Source organism: Lissotriton vulgaris, chromosome 9, assembly GCF_964263255.1.
Source record: "Lissotriton vulgaris chromosome 9, aLisVul1.2, whole genome shotgun sequence".
Classification (NCBI taxonomy): Eukaryota; Metazoa; Chordata; class Amphibia; order Caudata; family Salamandridae; genus Lissotriton; species Lissotriton vulgaris.
Genome location: NC_141697.1, coordinates 530,956,473 through 530,972,757, shown reverse-complemented (window position 1 = coordinate 530,972,757; position 16,285 = coordinate 530,956,473). Strand labels below are relative to the sequence as shown.

At 45.2% G+C, this 16,285-nt stretch overlaps 1 protein-coding gene and 1 pseudogene across 3 annotated transcripts in view; both read right to left on the bottom strand.

Annotated features, from left to right (window-relative positions):
• ACTMAP (actin maturation protease) overlaps nt 1-16,285 on the bottom strand; it is a 294,690-nt gene that overhangs the window by 216,709 nt on the left and 61,696 nt on the right. The window lies entirely within an intron of this gene.
• On the bottom strand, nt 2,816-3,765 carry LOC147690374 (forkhead box protein F2 pseudogene; annotated as a pseudogene).

Genomic DNA, 16,285 nt, shown 5'->3' with positions numbered 1-16,285 from the left:
GGGTCATGAGTGAAGTGTCTGGAATAGAGACCACGGCGGAGGCTCGTAGGTGTCTCCTCAACATTTGGGAGCCGACTGATCATAACACGGCCCAGACCCAGTGGGTGACCTTAGGCAATATGGTGGCCAAGAGAGACATTGCTCAGAGGTGGGGTGCCACTACGGCGCCCCTTGTGGTACAATGGAAAGCCAACATGGATTGGTGTATGTTCCGGGAGAAAACGGTCTATGTTGCCAGGGGTAAACCTAACAAATGGAATAAGGTGTGGGGTGCCTGGAACTCCTACCGAGGGGATGTATGTCTGCCACCTGAGCCTGTTTCTTTGGACGAACGATTGTCACCGTAACCTATGACTCCGACTGTGTACGATGACTGATTGATCCTGTTTTTCCTCCCCCCTCCCATCATGCTCCACTCTCCTGTATCTCTGAACCGTTGTTCTCTCTCTCCTCCCGGCTTCCTACTCCTTGCTGCACTCTCCATCCCATTGCTACTTTTCGGCGCCAGTTGGCGTCTTCTTTCTTCTTATTGTTATAAAATAATAAAACAAACCTATATTTTCCTTACGTAACTGTTTTGCACTACCATGCTCCGACTACTATGCTGCCTTGCCTCCGGGATGTTAGGCTGAATAGCTGTGTGCTCTTTTGAAATAAAGGTTTTCAAAAATAAAAAAAAATAAATAAAAAAAAAAAAAGACAATGGACCCAGAAGGATGATATGAATTATGTTATGTTATGCTATGTTATACAGATTTGTAGAGCGTCCTAGGACCATGGAAGGTATCTGGGAGCGGAGCAGGTTTGAGTCTAACCAAAATATTAGCAAAAAAAGACCCCTATTTCCTGCACCCTTAAAATGAACTTTTCTTATTTCCCAGATAATGTTAGGTCCCCAAAGCAGGACTTCGTTGTGAAGGGACTAACCAGTGTCATCATCTGGTTCAAAAAGACAAGGCGTGTTCACGGTCGAAAAAATTTAATATCACACCAGGTGCGAGCTTTCTCAATTACTTAAAAATAAGAGTCTCCTCGCGTAAAGCTTCTACCACAGGCCACTGGAAGACAATCCCACTAGCGCCTGCTTCTTAAAACTTGCGGAGCTCCTTTTGAAAGGGGTGGCACTCTATGCCAGGAAGATCATACTAAAAAACAGCACTATCGCCCTCAGTTAGTGTCTTCATCAAACCTTGGTGCTGAGTGAAAAATCATCTGTAGTGCCCCTGCAAAGGACACCGTGCTAGTGGTGTCTGCAATAAGCCCTCTGAAAAACCTGAAGTGCACATGTTCACTCAACAGAAACAATTGTTTGAGAATGTGTACAGGAAACCCATACATACATTTAATCACCCAAGCCCTGGCACATTAAAAACACTAATTTATGTTCTGCCCTACAGTTATGTTATGTTATGTTAAAATTCTTGTAAAGCGCACTTACATCCAACGGTTTCATGGCGCTGTGAGCAAAAGAGGACGGACAGTCAGGAGTCAAGGCAACAGAGAGAAGGAGTTTTTAGTCATAAGCTTTACAGAACAAGAAAGTTTTCAGGAGGGACCTAAAATGGGCATAAGAAGTGGTAAGTCCAGGGCCGTTTCTAGGTATTTTGCCACCCTAGGCGAGAATTGAAAAATGCAGCCCCCCCTCCCTTTTACTACCATAACTCTATCCCCATGTCGTCCAGGCTAGAGAGGCACACCCTCTACTGTCGAACCTTTCTATGCTACTCTCATTTACTATAAGGAAACACGATCACAACAGTCAGTCCTGCAAACAACCTCAACGAAAGGCACAGGCTAGACCGTTACGGTAGCCATACACTCACAGAACTATGTACACGGATGTGCAATAGAGCCTTGTGTTTAAATACCACCGAGGCGTCAAGTGCACCTCGTTTTCAAAACCAGAAACAACAAAAATAGTAACTTGCACCATCTTCCAAAGCCAGGCCTAGTGGTTTTGTCAACGCTTGTTTTTTCTCTCACTGAGGCACCTAAAATAGTTATCATCTACCATTGCTTGGGGTGCCACACATTTGGCTAAATAAGGAGCCAGGATTACAAATCGTGGTCTCCTGCTCAGCAGTCGCTATTTTACCGCATCCGCTCTCGGTAACACACCAGACTACTATAAAGAAGTTAATTCTCAGCAGTTTGGCGTATGAAGAAACAGGGGTACTGGGATTATAAATGGGTATCCCCAGGACCACACTGTTGAAACGGGAAGCAGGGTCTACCTATTGGCATGTGGAACTCCGATGCTAGCGGGTACAAAAAAGGTCTACTTTTCACTATATACGGAATCGAAGTATTTAAAATAATTTAATGTCCGTTTAGAATCAAAGCATACAAATGTATATGCGAGCAGGTCACACTGTAAAGAAACAATCTTTGCAGTGTCCGAGTGGTAAATTTGGTCTATATCTCCTCCTAAAAGCCAAATGTTTCATGATAGAAATCGATGAATGATTAGATGGATCCATGAATGGCTGGATAGATGGATTATTCTGTGAGTGAACAGAGGAATGTTAGAAGTGAAGAATAAACTGTGCAGATAAATTAGTTCATGGAAACATAATCGTTTAAACAAGAAGTGATTGCATTGCTATGTTGTGAATGCATTGATAAATGTGCGCAGGAATTAATACATGGATGTGTGAATTAAGAAGATAATGAATGCATGCACAAAGGAGTTTGATGGCACGCACTGTGCACCATAGTCTGGTTGCTAAAGATGAGACCCCGTAGATAAAAAATACATTGTTCCAAACTCAATTTCTAAACAAGATTTCTCCCCCCTCCTCCAGCTGTAAACCGCTTAGCTAACGGCAGCGCTCACCTGAAAGCTCATCCTTTGTGTTCTGGTGCAGGCCACCCCTGAGTACACCCCCGTTGCAGGAGCGCCACTAGAAGGCAAGGGCTGCTGCTTCTTGTAGGCTCTGGCCCCCGAGTAGCTCCAGTGCACCTGAGGGCTGGCATAAGGCGAGTGGCAGTCCATTGCGCTGGCCAGGGCAGGTGAGGAGGGCAGGGGGCGGCTGCTGCTGCGGCCGCTCTCTGGCAGTTTGCCCCCCCCCCCTCTGGAGTGGCAGCAGGCCATGTATCTGGAGCCAGGGTTAGGGGGCATGTGGTGGGCTCTGGCGCCGCCAAGCCCTTTCAGGCCTACGGAGCCGTAGCCATCCGAGTGGCAGCCCAGCGGGGCCAGGGTTGCCTGGGAGTCAAAGGCCCTGAAACTCAGGCCATTGACCATGCAGTACTTGGCGCCTGGCGGGCTTCAGAGCCTGCCACTTGCGCCGGAAGCCGCGGGACCATCCCCTTAAGGAACCCTCCTCGAACATGAACTCGGAGGCCCGCAGTGGCCCTTGCCGGGTAGGCCCAGGCCCTTGAACAGCTTGAAGAAGCAGCCGTTGAGGGAAAGGTTGTGGGGCACCGAGTTCTTCCAGCCCTGTAGGCACTGCGGAAGAAGGGGAAGCACGCCTGCAGGAACTGGTAGATCTTGCTCAGCATCAGGCGCCACAATGGCGCGCTCTGGATGGCCATGAAGATCAGCGCGATGTAGGAGTTGGGCGGCTTCTCAGGCCGGCGCATAGCTTCTTGGCTTGGATGAGGCTGGTGGCTCCATGGGGCAGGTGGCGGGCTCAGCAGGCCCTGCTGTGCGGCTCCACCGGGGCTGCAGGGCCGCAGAGGGGTCCGCGGGGGCAGGTGCTGCAAGTGCGCAGGGCCGTTACAACCATTAGGCAAGACTCGGCGGGCGCCTAGCTTTACTTTCATAGGTTCAAATTTAAAGAAAAATTCCCCTTTTTGCCGCCCTAGCCCTTTTGCCACCCTAGGCGGCTGCCTAGTCTTGCCTAATGGTAGAAACGGCCCTGGGTAAGTCTGAGCTCCAGAGGGAGTGCATTCCAGCGCGAGGGGGCGAGAAACGAAAATCTGAGGCCACCATGCTTTTTGCGCTTAAAAGTGGGAGTCGTGAGGAGGGCGAGATGGGAGGAACGAAGATTGCGCGATGGGAGTAAGTGGTGAAGGACAGAAGAAATAAAAACCGGGCCAAGGCCGGCCAAGGCTTTAAAGGTGATGCAACCTAATTTAAATTCACAGCGTTTGGCCACCGGGAGCTAGTGAAGGGTTTTAAACAGGGGACGAACATGGTGGTGTCTGGGCTGATGAAAAATTAATCTCGCAGCCTGGTTCTATACCAGCTGCAAACGGTTCAGCTGGTATGCAGGAATTCCGACATAGAGCGAGTTAGCGTAATCGATCCTGGAGATTACGAGTGCCAGAAGGGCCAGGGTAAGGGCCTCTGTAGTGAGGAAGCGAGATCTTTTGCAGATCTTTTGAAGGTAGAAAAAGCTAGAAGAGATCACAGCATTAATATGGGGCTTCATCGGGTGGTCCTTAAAAATAATAACTCCCAGACTCTTAGCAGAGTCGACAGGGCGAGGAGGAGAGCCAAGACACGAAGGCCAGAAGCTGGAACTCCAAGGATTGGAGGCGCCCCCGATCAAGACCAACTCGGTCTTGTCGGGGTTGAGCTTTAGATGATTTTCTCCCATCCAATCACTGATAAGGCACAAGGTGGACTGAAAGTTGTGAATGGATTGGTCAGAGGAATCAATGTCAAAAACCAACTGAATGTCATCCGCATAATTGAATTCGGTGACATTGCTACCACGTAAAGAACGAATAAGGGGAGTGAGGTACAAATTAAAAAGGAGGGGAGAAAGGGAAGAACCCTGAGGGACACCACATGTCAACTTAACTTTATCCGCTGAAAAGTGGGAGAGGCGAACTGCCTGGTGCTGATTGCTTAAAAAGGAGCGAACCCACTCAAGGGCTGGCCCCTGGATGCTGGCATCTCTGACTTGGCCGACCAGAATATCATGGTCGACCGTGTCAAAAGCAGCCGACAGTTATAAGATGCCAACTTGTTTCAATACCACCACATCTAAAGGCAGCTTCAGCGAGTTGGTCTTCATCCAGTGAGCTATTTTAGTCATGTAGGCATTCAACTTGATCCTGGCATTCAACATGACCCTTGCCTATGAGGGGAAGAATTAGTTGCATGTTGTTGGCGTAGGAGAGAATGTTGATGTTGTGAGAGCGAATTATCTTAGCTAAAGGGACCATGTGTGTGTTGAAGAAGGTCGAGATTAAGGATATTTGCCGAACTCCACAGATGAGGTCACGGGCATCCAAAGTATATGGAGCAGGCTGACTTGACTGGGTCCTTCCAGGCAGGAAGAAGCAGAACCATCGAAGTCCATGTCCTTGATTCCGAAGTCGTGTAGGTGTTAAATGTGGATGGGGTGGGAGATCGTGTCAAACGCTGCGGAAAGATCTAGGAGGATGAGGGCTGCCGTGCCTCCTCCAGCCAGAGTCATGTGGATGCTATTCATGGCAACGATGAGGTCAGTTTCCGTGCTGTGGTTGGGGCTAAAATCAGAATGAGTGGTGTTGAGGAGTTGGTGATCATGGATGTATTTGGTGAGGCATTTGTTAATGGTTTTCTTTAAGACATGAGCGGAAATGGTAGCAGGGAGAATGGTCAATAGTTTGCGAGCTGTGAAGGGCACCTGGAGGGGTTCTTCAGCAAAGGGAGGACAGTTGCATGTTTCCAAGCATCTGGAAAGGCTGCGAAGAGGTGGAAACACCAAGAATGGTTGTGAGCATGGCGCTTAAAGGTTGCAGATAGGCTGTTATCCTCAGGAGTATGTGTGGTAGGGACAGGGTCCAATGGGCCCCCTGAGTGGATAAACTATATGGTGCTGGTGGTTTATTCTGTGGTGATGACAGGCCATACGGTTAGCATTGGTTCTCTGGTTAAGATTGTGAGGCATTTGGCGAGGTCTGTCAGGCTCTGTTGTTAGTTAAAGTTGCTGTAAACTGCAGTGATTCTCTTGCTGAAAATGAAGAGAGATTGCTGCAGAGGTCCTACGAGGGGGTCATCGAGTTGGAGGCAACTGCTGGCGAGAGGACATTCTTCACAATGGTGAAGATTTCTTTGCTTCTGTTGGTGCTGGCATCAATTTTGCCCATCAATGCTGCGTGTTTGGATGTCCAGATCATTTGGTGGTAGCTCCTCAGGGCGGATTTGAATGTGCTCCCATCAGCATTGTCCTAGCTAATTCTCCACTTGCGCTGCAGTTGTTTGTGATGGTGTCTTGGTCTGCCTTTCTCCGGGTACCAACTGGTCTGGGGTCTAGAGCTTGTTTTTTGTTTGGGGGAGCAGTGTGTCGGCGGAGGAGGGGATCCAACTGTTAAAATTCTTGATGGTTTTGGGAAGGCTGTTGAGAGTGGTGTTCCAGTCCTCAGTAATCAGTAATGCAGTTCCAATTTCGACACGCTGGTGGTGCATGTGCAATGGATTGGAATGGGGATGCTGAACTTGACGAGGCCATGGTCTGTCCAGGAGAATGGTGTGGGCTATTTGACTAGGTCTACATATTTGTAAATATTAATATCCTGAAATCTTTTCCTGAAGAACAAATGTTATTTGGAACAGTGATTTTGCCAAGGCCTAATCAGCATAAATGGAGCAAATTCTACTTGTAATAAGTTTGAAATATAGGATCATATTCTCTGTGATATATTGCAAGAATATAATTTACCATTGAGAATTGTACAGTAGCTGCCTTTTTTAGTTATCTGAACTTGTGTGCTACATTTCTTTCCTCCTTGCACTGTCAGTACAGTAAAGGGTCTTGTTCATTCTTTACAAAACAAATAAAAATAATAAAATATATAGTAGAAGGATAGCCGAACTCCATGGATCCCGAGCTGGGCAGCTGATAAGCTATCAAAGTGCAGTATTCACTTCTAAGCAGGGCTACCATGCATTTAAAGGCAGCAGCTATACCTTTCCGATATGGGTGTGTCTTTACTGGTGGCACTGAGGACTAAGTGGTGAAGCGCCACTGTTAAGATAACCCCAACAAGTAATACTAGACCACCAACATTGGACAGAAACTGATAGTACTTTAAAGCCCACTTTACAGTGGGGGGTTTTGGACTCGAGGAGTATTTTAGAAAATGGGTGCAAAGTTGTTAATCTAAAAGCAGACTGGGTTGGTAACAGTGGTTCAAACTTTGTAATCTCTAATTATCACTTTATTAGAGATTTTATGGTTGTTCCTCCTCAAGAAACTGTTTAGAAAATAAGTGTATCAGCACATTTAAAGCACAATGGACCAGCAACAATCGGTATAGCTTAATATGCCGTAGAGATGTCTGAAAGACACAATGACTCTTTCTTTCAGATTGCTGCTTTACACTTTGTTTTCTCCCAACTCTTACAATCTCTTTCATTTCTAACTTTCTTGAGCTTTGCCCCTACTCTGCCCTTCTGTGCATCTTCTTTTTGGTGTTCCAAAGTGTCTTATTTTCCCTTCTTCCTTTTTTTCTTCTGTCTCCTTTACCTTTCTCTCTTTTCATCTTCTCTCTACCTCACGACTTTACAATTCCATTCTTCCCCTTCAGCTTTCTCACCTTCTCTTCCCACCGCTCCCATGTACACTGTTTCCTCTTTCCTTCTCTGAATATATCCATGTTCTCCTGCCTCATTAGCAGTGGGGGACTCAACATGTTTCAAACACAGGACCTTGGCTAGCTCCACTGTTGGAAGCCATTGGCTCAGTGTCCCCTCTGACACAGAGCTGCTGGGTCATAGTCATGGCTATTGGAAGTATGAGATTGTGCGGCAGTGGCAATTTTCGCATAGTTATAGACTTGCCGCATGTGCCACATAATCCATCACTGCCACATTATCTGCAGATTTTAACAAAAGACAATGTTTGTTTCTAGCTCAAAGGGATTAAAAGTTACTAAAAATACAGCAACACGTGTTGCCGCGCAGTGGATGGTCCTTTCCAAAGCTGGATTGGTCACCTGTCTGTTGATTATTGCTATATTTGGGTATTAAACTGGCACTAATGAGCTGCAACCAATGCCCAGACAGTGTTACCAAGTTTTAAAACGATGAAATAAGAAAGTAATACTATGTACAAAATGTGCCGCATTACGCCTCATAATTTGCCTTTTCTTGCAGCATAATTAACTCGACCCTGCCTCATAATTTGGCCCTCTCCTGCCGCATAATTCCAGTGGCACTGGCAATAGTGGCAGACGTCCAGCCCTTCCTAAGACATGTCATCCATAATCGATTTCTTCTGTCTGGGACCACTATGCAAGATCTAGGCAGAAAAATAGACAAAAGTCCCATGCGCAACAGGAGAAGCCTCCCTGTGTGTCCCAAACACTGATTGTTTCTGTCAATTATGTCAATCGCAGCAACAAATCCAGAATTGCATGGACACAGGAAAGAATGCATAACAAGCCATATCAACATGATGGCCAGCTCTAATCAGCTGCACAAAAGTGCATCCACCGAACCAGTGAATGCACTTTTGGCAGAGAAATCATCAGAAGGAGCTGGGAGAGGGAGTCAGAAGATAGAGTTGGGGGACTTTTGCCAGAGGACAAAGGAGAGAGCCTCCGCTGACCAAGGCGGCTGCCACCAGTATCCAAATGAGGATCTAAGTCGCTGTGCTACATAATACAGATTTCATACAAATTGGTTACCTTTCATCCACTGGACATGGATGTACAAATGTTCATCAGTTGGTACAGGAATTGCAAAGAACACCGGAAGAACAGTGCATTTTTTACAGAGACACAAATCACACTAACTTTCCCCCCAAAAACTGCTAAATTTAGCCAAGGAGCTGAAAGTAGGTGTGTTGGCCCTTGAAGGGTTATCTACATTTTCGTTTTTTTTATTTTAGATACCCCGTAGAGCTGCCATTCTGAGTAATGGAAGATTACATCTGGTCAGTTGACATTCCAACTACTGAAGTTCAGGATATCTGCAGATCTTAGCAACAAACATATGAACCCACTAAACTTTCCCCCAAGATTGGAACCTGGGTTCAGTAAACCAGATAAAGGTTTATGTAGCAGCGATGTTAAACCACAGAGTTATATTTCACTCTATTCATATGAAATAACATAAAAATTGGTCTTAGCCCCTTTAAAGGTTATATGACCATAGCAATATATGTCAAATTTTAGATGTTCCTGACGTGGGGTTGACTCGGCTCCAGCACCACCAGAAAGGTATTTCAACACAGAAATATGGAAATTGTTTTTCAGAATCTTCACTCTGAAAAGGTGGTATCAGCTATGTCAAATTCTAATTATTGAATGTGGGAAAGGATATGAGAAGTGCTGGCTTGACAGCACCATGTCTAGATGTCGCTTATTAAAACATATCAAAAAGTGATGGGTGGAATGAATCACAGCCTTTAGTAATTACTCTGGCTGCATCCCAATCCACTGTTATTTTGCCCACCACGCCACCTCCGTTTGGACCCAGCTATATGCAAATCAGTCAAACCTGGGTATAGTCCAGTTCGAACTGCCCAGCGAGGTCCTCCCTGAACAAGAATACAAGCAACGCAGGGCTGGTTTCGCCATTAGTAGAGGTACATCAGCTTGGTATAGCTTGGTTCCAGTGAAACACTGTGCACGGGGCTTGTGTCTGGGTATACCCATGCCCCGTTCCCATTGACTGAACTGTTCCTGTTGGAGCAGGGTCAAGGATGATTTGCATATAGCTGAATCCAAACAGAGGTGGCATGGTGTGCAAAATAATGATGGAGTGGGATGCGGCCCGAGTAATTACTAGTGGCTAAGATTCATTCAATTATTCCATCCATTACGTTTTGTAGACTTCAGATGTCGCTTCCAGCAGTTTGGAATTAAAAACTAGCGTCTACCACACAGATCTGAAAGGCGAGAGGGAAGCTCAGACTATGCACATCCAATCTTTGCTTCAGTGCTGAGACTAGCAAGTGATGGTACAGGGTCATTAAAAGTGCAGTCGCCCTTCTGAGGAGAACTAGTAATGACACAGAAGCCCTGAAAGAAAGAGGTCATTTGTGAAATGGTATTACTGTCCCTGCTTAAAAGCCTTGGTACGGCACTATTACTTCAGATAATAAACCCCTAATTGTACATTATAAGGCCATTGGAAGACAAGTGCTGCACTGAGGTAGATTGTCACAGGCTGAGTGCCTTTAAAAGGGCATGGTACTTAGAAGTGACTTGGAATATCCTTTTTATGTTGACTTGAGGGTATGTTATTTCATATAACTGTTCCCCCACACATCAGTTTGAGTTTTGGCTTATCTGCAGGCTTTGTATTATTATGTAGGCAGAGGGACGGGAGTGTGCGCTTGCATGAGTGTAGTACAAGTGTTGTACTTTTTTGCTTTAATTGATCGTTGCAGCCTCTGCTGTCACTGGCAGAGGGCAAGGGATGCTGGCTGGGCATAAGCCAGCATGCACGAATACATCACTTACAGGGTTCCCGACTCCTGCAACTATTTGTTGGTAATAAGTTCCTGTAAAAGCCAGTAGTGACACACTTCTCTTGTTACATGTGCAATATTGTGTTTCCCTCCTCTACAAAGAGTTTGAAAAGCTCCACTAGTTTTCCAAAAGGTTCTCTAAGCTTTCCCCACTGTCAGTCAAAAATGCTTCATACCTGTTCACGAACGAAAGGGGTAGAGACAAGATTCCCATGCAAAATGTGTCCTTTTTAACTGAGAATCCCAAAAAGTAATGTAAAGATAAAAGTTCTTTATGTATACACAGTGCATCCTACCTTACTGTTTCTAACGACTCTCTATATTTTCAGAATGATTGAAACACATTAAGTACATCTCCATAGTAACATAAACGTAGAGCATTGTTTAATAAACAGGGAGCCCAGTCAGTTATGCCTGTTTATTACTACAACTGCCTGTATTGTAAAGTAATTGTAGTCTTCTGCCTGAGCAGGTACTTGACCAGCCTGTCAAATCATCTCTACTGTGCCCAAGAATTATGTCCCAACACCGGGACATTCAGTGGCAAGCAGTGCCCATGCGCTTTTTTAGTGTGTGTGTTGTGACATGCAGAGCAGCAGCTTGTAGAAGTCTTGGATATTTGAATGCTATGAGTATACGGATGCAAATGCCTCCCTTCATGGGCAATCAGCAATTCCTTTTGTGTTATGGCAGGGAGCAGACATTGGAAGCCAAAAGCAGCAGAGCTGGACACTCGCACCTTGTAGCCAGACAGACCAGCATTTTAGGGGAACAACAATACACTCAGAGCACCATTTCTCAAGACATAAACAAGATATGTAAATATTTTATTTTATCAGGATTAATATGTATGTGAGGACATTACATCTACTTGTCTAACTAAACTAGATATGAACATTTAGTGTAAATAAACTAGAAGTGAACATTTATGTAGCACACAATACAACCCGAATCGGTGTTAGTTACGCAGTTTATCAACCTTAACAAAAAGCTATTGAAATTTGAAACAGGGAAGGCTTCAAATTTATACCCTGATTATATGCAGATGTTTGCAGTGGATATATAACCTAATGAATGATGTTACCAAGGTTAGACATGGTAACTCCCTACCCACAAATTGTGGACTCCAAGGGTACAATTTTTCCACTGAAGAGTGGGTGTCACAAGGTGTTGACCCTATACCCATTTTCCACCAGGGAGTGCATTTTAGTTGAAAGTGGTAACAAAAAATGTGGTGTGGCATTTTTTTTTAAACAAAAAAATATAGGCTGCGGATAGTGCATCTTCCACTAGAAATGTTACGCAGGCGAGCTGATACCCTTTAACCCGTTGGCTGCTGTCGTCGGCCAACGGTCGTCACGAGCAATACCTTGGTCGTGCTGCGCACGTCCGTTGGCCGACGCTGCCCCACCCGTTTTTCGAACGTTCAGCACTGGAGCAGAACGTTCGAAGCACCAACGGGTTAAAGGAATTTTCCAGTTATTTATGAAATTGACATTTCTGACCCAGTGGCGATGTCTATATCCACGCTCTCGGTTCTGTCCCTGCTAAAACCTGTTTTAAGAATACATGTCAGGAAGCTGTTCACTGTTATTAGGCTTAAAAAGCATTAGCAAAGGCGATAGGTTTTGTTTCGCCTTGGAGACCTACCTGCTCTGTCAATGTCTTTTTTTCTTCTTGCTGTACAGCATAAAAGTTAGATAAAAAGAGAAGAATTAAAAAATAGGCATAATAGCGTGAGTACTGCAATGTGACATTTTTTAGGCCCATGCATGTGTTAAACATGCATGCGTCACCTACAAAATGACGCCGCCCAGCGGGGAGGGACAGAAGCACACAGACGAAAAAGAGCGACATGGGGGTGTGGCACAGAAGCACATGGATGAATGAGAGAAACACAGAGAGCACAGAAGCACACAAATGAATGAGAGCAACATGGAGAGCACATGAGGGAGAGAGGGCAATATTAGTGTGAATGAGGGACAGAAGCACACAGGGGAGAGAAAGCGATGCGTGGATACATGAATGCTAAAAGGCAAAGGCAGGGCAACAGAAGCGTGGGTGGGGGACAGAAGCATATGGCTGAAAGATAGCCACAAGGAGTACAGGGGCCGAGAAACACAAGAGAAAACCAACTCATGGAGTGCTTAAAAAAAGGAAAACAGTAGCTTCCAAAACGTGAGCAGTGGAAGAAGACAAGATCACTTTAAGCCAGAGGTATTCAAACTTTTGTAGGTTGAGCCCCCCAGCTGAATTTTTTTAGATGTTGGGGCCCCCCACCGCCTGACAGAAATTTCTGGAATCAACCGCCACACGAACATTTCGGGCATATCCAGCAAATAATGTTCAATACAATAAGAGTGTTTAGTAAACTGCAGGTTTGTGAGTGGGTGTGGTGAAATGACATGACAATGACGTATTACACAGCTCAAAACACTACTTTCCAAGATAAAGTGCGCGCAAATTGTTTTTACCAGGATGCTTTGTTTTACACATGACATGGATTGATAATAACGCCACCAACATAAATGTGACAGGTGTGCCTATTTTTCAGAGGCGGTCAATCTGTGGATGGATTTTGCTACTGCCATCCTCAGGTTGTGCTCCACATCCAGTCTTGAACGGTACTTAGTCTTTAATACCACAAGCGCTGAGAACCCAATCTCAAATAAATAGTACTAGCTGAAAGGCAAGAGAGTTTTGATAGCAGTTTCTCCCAAAGCTGAATATTCTGCAGACATTTTCAGCCAAGACAGGGACTGTAAGGTAGACAGTGTTGCCAGATGTCTCAAGCACTCCCTAGCTCAGAGCTGGTACACGAGAAACAAATCTTCTCTAGAAATCATTAACAAACGTTTTAGGCAGCATTATAATGGGATAATTGCCCACCAACCAGTTATGGATCCGAAGACAGTTGAAAGTCCACAGAGAAGGCGCTGAACAAACACCTAATTGAGAATTCTTAGGGGTACGATAAGGTGCTTGCCTGAAACAGTGGTGCTTTGAGACACGTCAGGCTTATGTTTAAAAAAATAGAACTAATAATAAATTAATGATGTTGTCTAGTTTACTTCAGAGTAATGTTGTCTGACAGACTTTGTGATGGCAGGGACTTGTTAGGGATTTTTGGGGGCCCTGGGCCAAAACTATTTTGGGGGCCCCTGTTCAGTACAGCTTTGAGTTTAAATGATTTACTTTCAGCTCTGCCATACCCTATTTAGCCAGGCTGCTAACGGTGCACAGGCGCTTTAGTCGAAATTCTAAAAGCGTTCACATCTAATAATCATAGATAGTGATGTGTTTTCACTGTTGTAACAAAGCAGCAGTCCACTAATTTTACAGTGAATAATATATGTGATATCCTTCAATTTCTCATATGTGAGGAATGCTTGGATCTAACTTTTTTATGGTTAGCTTTTTTATGGTTGTTGCATGAAACAAACACATTTCTCTGCAAATAGTAATAGGCTCCCTCACATCAATTACATTAAAAAGAAATTAAACTTACCAGTATTTGCAAGAATCTGTTTAGGAATTATTCCAGTCCATTAGGGCAAAAACAGAACTGTCTCTATCAAGGGGTCCCTGGAAGGCTGAATTGCAGTGTAATTTAGGACGAAAACCTAATGGGGCACGACATGCCCATACTTGTGTATAGGGGTGAGTGAGGTGACCATATGAATTTGGGTGAGCATGTTAGTGCAGATTGGGATGAATGAATGTATTGTTAATGGCGGGCTTATTGGAGTGAGATTGCAGATTGAGCAGTGAGGGGTACAGATGAGTGAAGTGTCACGAGTGCAGGTTGAGTAGTGTGCTCGTGTGACTGCAGTGTGAGGTACAGGGTGAACAGCGCAAGTGCATTGTGAGTGCAGAGTGATCACTGTGAGTGGAGGGTAAGTGGGTGAATGGTGTGAGTGCATGGTGATCAGTGTGAGCGCATTGTGATCACTGTGAGTGCAGAGTGATCACTGTGAGTGGAGGGTTAGAGGGTGAATGGTGTGAGTGCATCGGGATCAGTGTGAGTGCTGGGTGAGGGTGAAAGTGAAGGGCGAGAATTAGGAGTGAGTGGTCTGAATGCAGGGTGCATTCCCAGACACTTGAAGTAACTCAGAATGTTATTGATGGCAACGTAGGGTTTCAAATGTGTTGAACTATTGCTATTATGGCAGTAACCAGGGATCAGGGTGGAGGAAATAAATAATGTGCTGATCCCTCAACAAACTTCCAGTCTTATGATTAGGGTTGCCAGCTCATTATTATGTTGTCACAGATGGTATAAAAATAAACAGTCACCTAAAGCTGTATTTTCAGCACTTGTCTGTGCATACTTTGAACAGCAAATATAAATAAAAAGAATTTTTAATTGTTTTCTAGAGCTGCCTGAATGATCCATGACTGATAATAAAAGGGAACAAAGACAGAAAAGTCACATTACAAATGAATACATACTTCTTATTTATAACCATATTTAGCAATTTGCAGGCTGTTTAAACAACACATGGCTGGCTGGCATTTTGTGTGCCTGCCTGTGTAATTTTAAAAGAAATTTTCAGGGACGTTTTAGGGATTTTGGGGGTCCTGGGACAAATGTATTTTGGGGGCCCCTGTTCAGACCAGCTTTGATTTTATGATCCAGTCTCAGCTCTTTCATGCCTTCTTTGGCCAAATACTAAATGTGTGTACATCGATATTCAGGGATAGTGATGTGTGTTATCAGTATGTAACACAATAGCAGTTCACTAATATTACTGCAAATAATCTCTGTCACACCCTCCCATTTCTCATATGTGAGGTCATGTATTGATCTAAAATAAACTTTTTATTTGGATGTTGCATGACGCATAAACACATTTTGTCTGCAAAATGTCTGTAATAGACTCTTACACATTAAAAATGAATGATAGAAAGACGCTATTTTCAACATTGTGTTTAAAAATTATTCAAGGTCATGAGGGCAAGACTCTGTCAACCCCACCCCCACCCCCTCCCCCACTCCCACCCCCTTTGAAAAGCTGGGGCCCTGGGCCAGAGCCCACTTTGCCCATGCCTTAAAACCTCTCTGGAAACTTTGTCTCCTTTCTGGGAAGAGCTAACTCTCCCAAGAGGGGGTTAATTCATAGTGCTGAAATGCTTCAGCTGCAGTGGGAGGCAAGGAGTCTCCTCTGCTAACACGGGAAAGCGTGTTTGTTTGTTTGTTTGTTTGCTATCGGTTTTAGCAGAGGAGACTCCTTGCCTCCCACTGCAGCTGAAGCATTTCTGCGCAATGAATTAACCCCCTCCTGGGAGAGTTAACAAGACAAAATCATGGGCATGTAGTGCCCCATCGATTTTCTTTCCCTCCCCCCTCCAACTTTACCGGAGTTCTCCAAGAAGACTTGTGACAGACGTACGAACAAAGGTAAGATTAGAGTGGAGTGCAACCCAACCTGGGATGGTGCCACACCCCGCCCCAGGGGGGCACGCCCCACAGATTGAAGAACTCTGCTCTAAGTTAACAAAATGTCTTGCAACAAAAAGTAATGTAATGATGTCTTGTAAAGCGCATGAATCACCCCACATGGGGTATCTCCGCGCTGTAGCCCGCTGGGGAACCCGTCCTGGCTTTCCCTGTGAGATGGTCCCTACTGGGTATCTCCAAGGTGAAACCAGGCATCCCCGGCGTAGGGGGGGGCCGTTGTGGAGATGAGGCAAGCTAATGCCCAGAGTTGCCGAGTGTGATCCCTGGTTAGAGTAGGCACCGAGGCGAGAATTATCGAGTCCGCTGACCCTGGTCCACGACCCTGCCACTTCGGGAATTGAACCCTGGTCCCGGGCCGTCCTCTGCTTCCGGGTCTGCCGCCTCTAACCAGTGAGCCACACCACTCCAAAGTGTAAGTGCTGTTTAGGAAACCTAAATATATCATGCATGGAAACATATGGTAAAG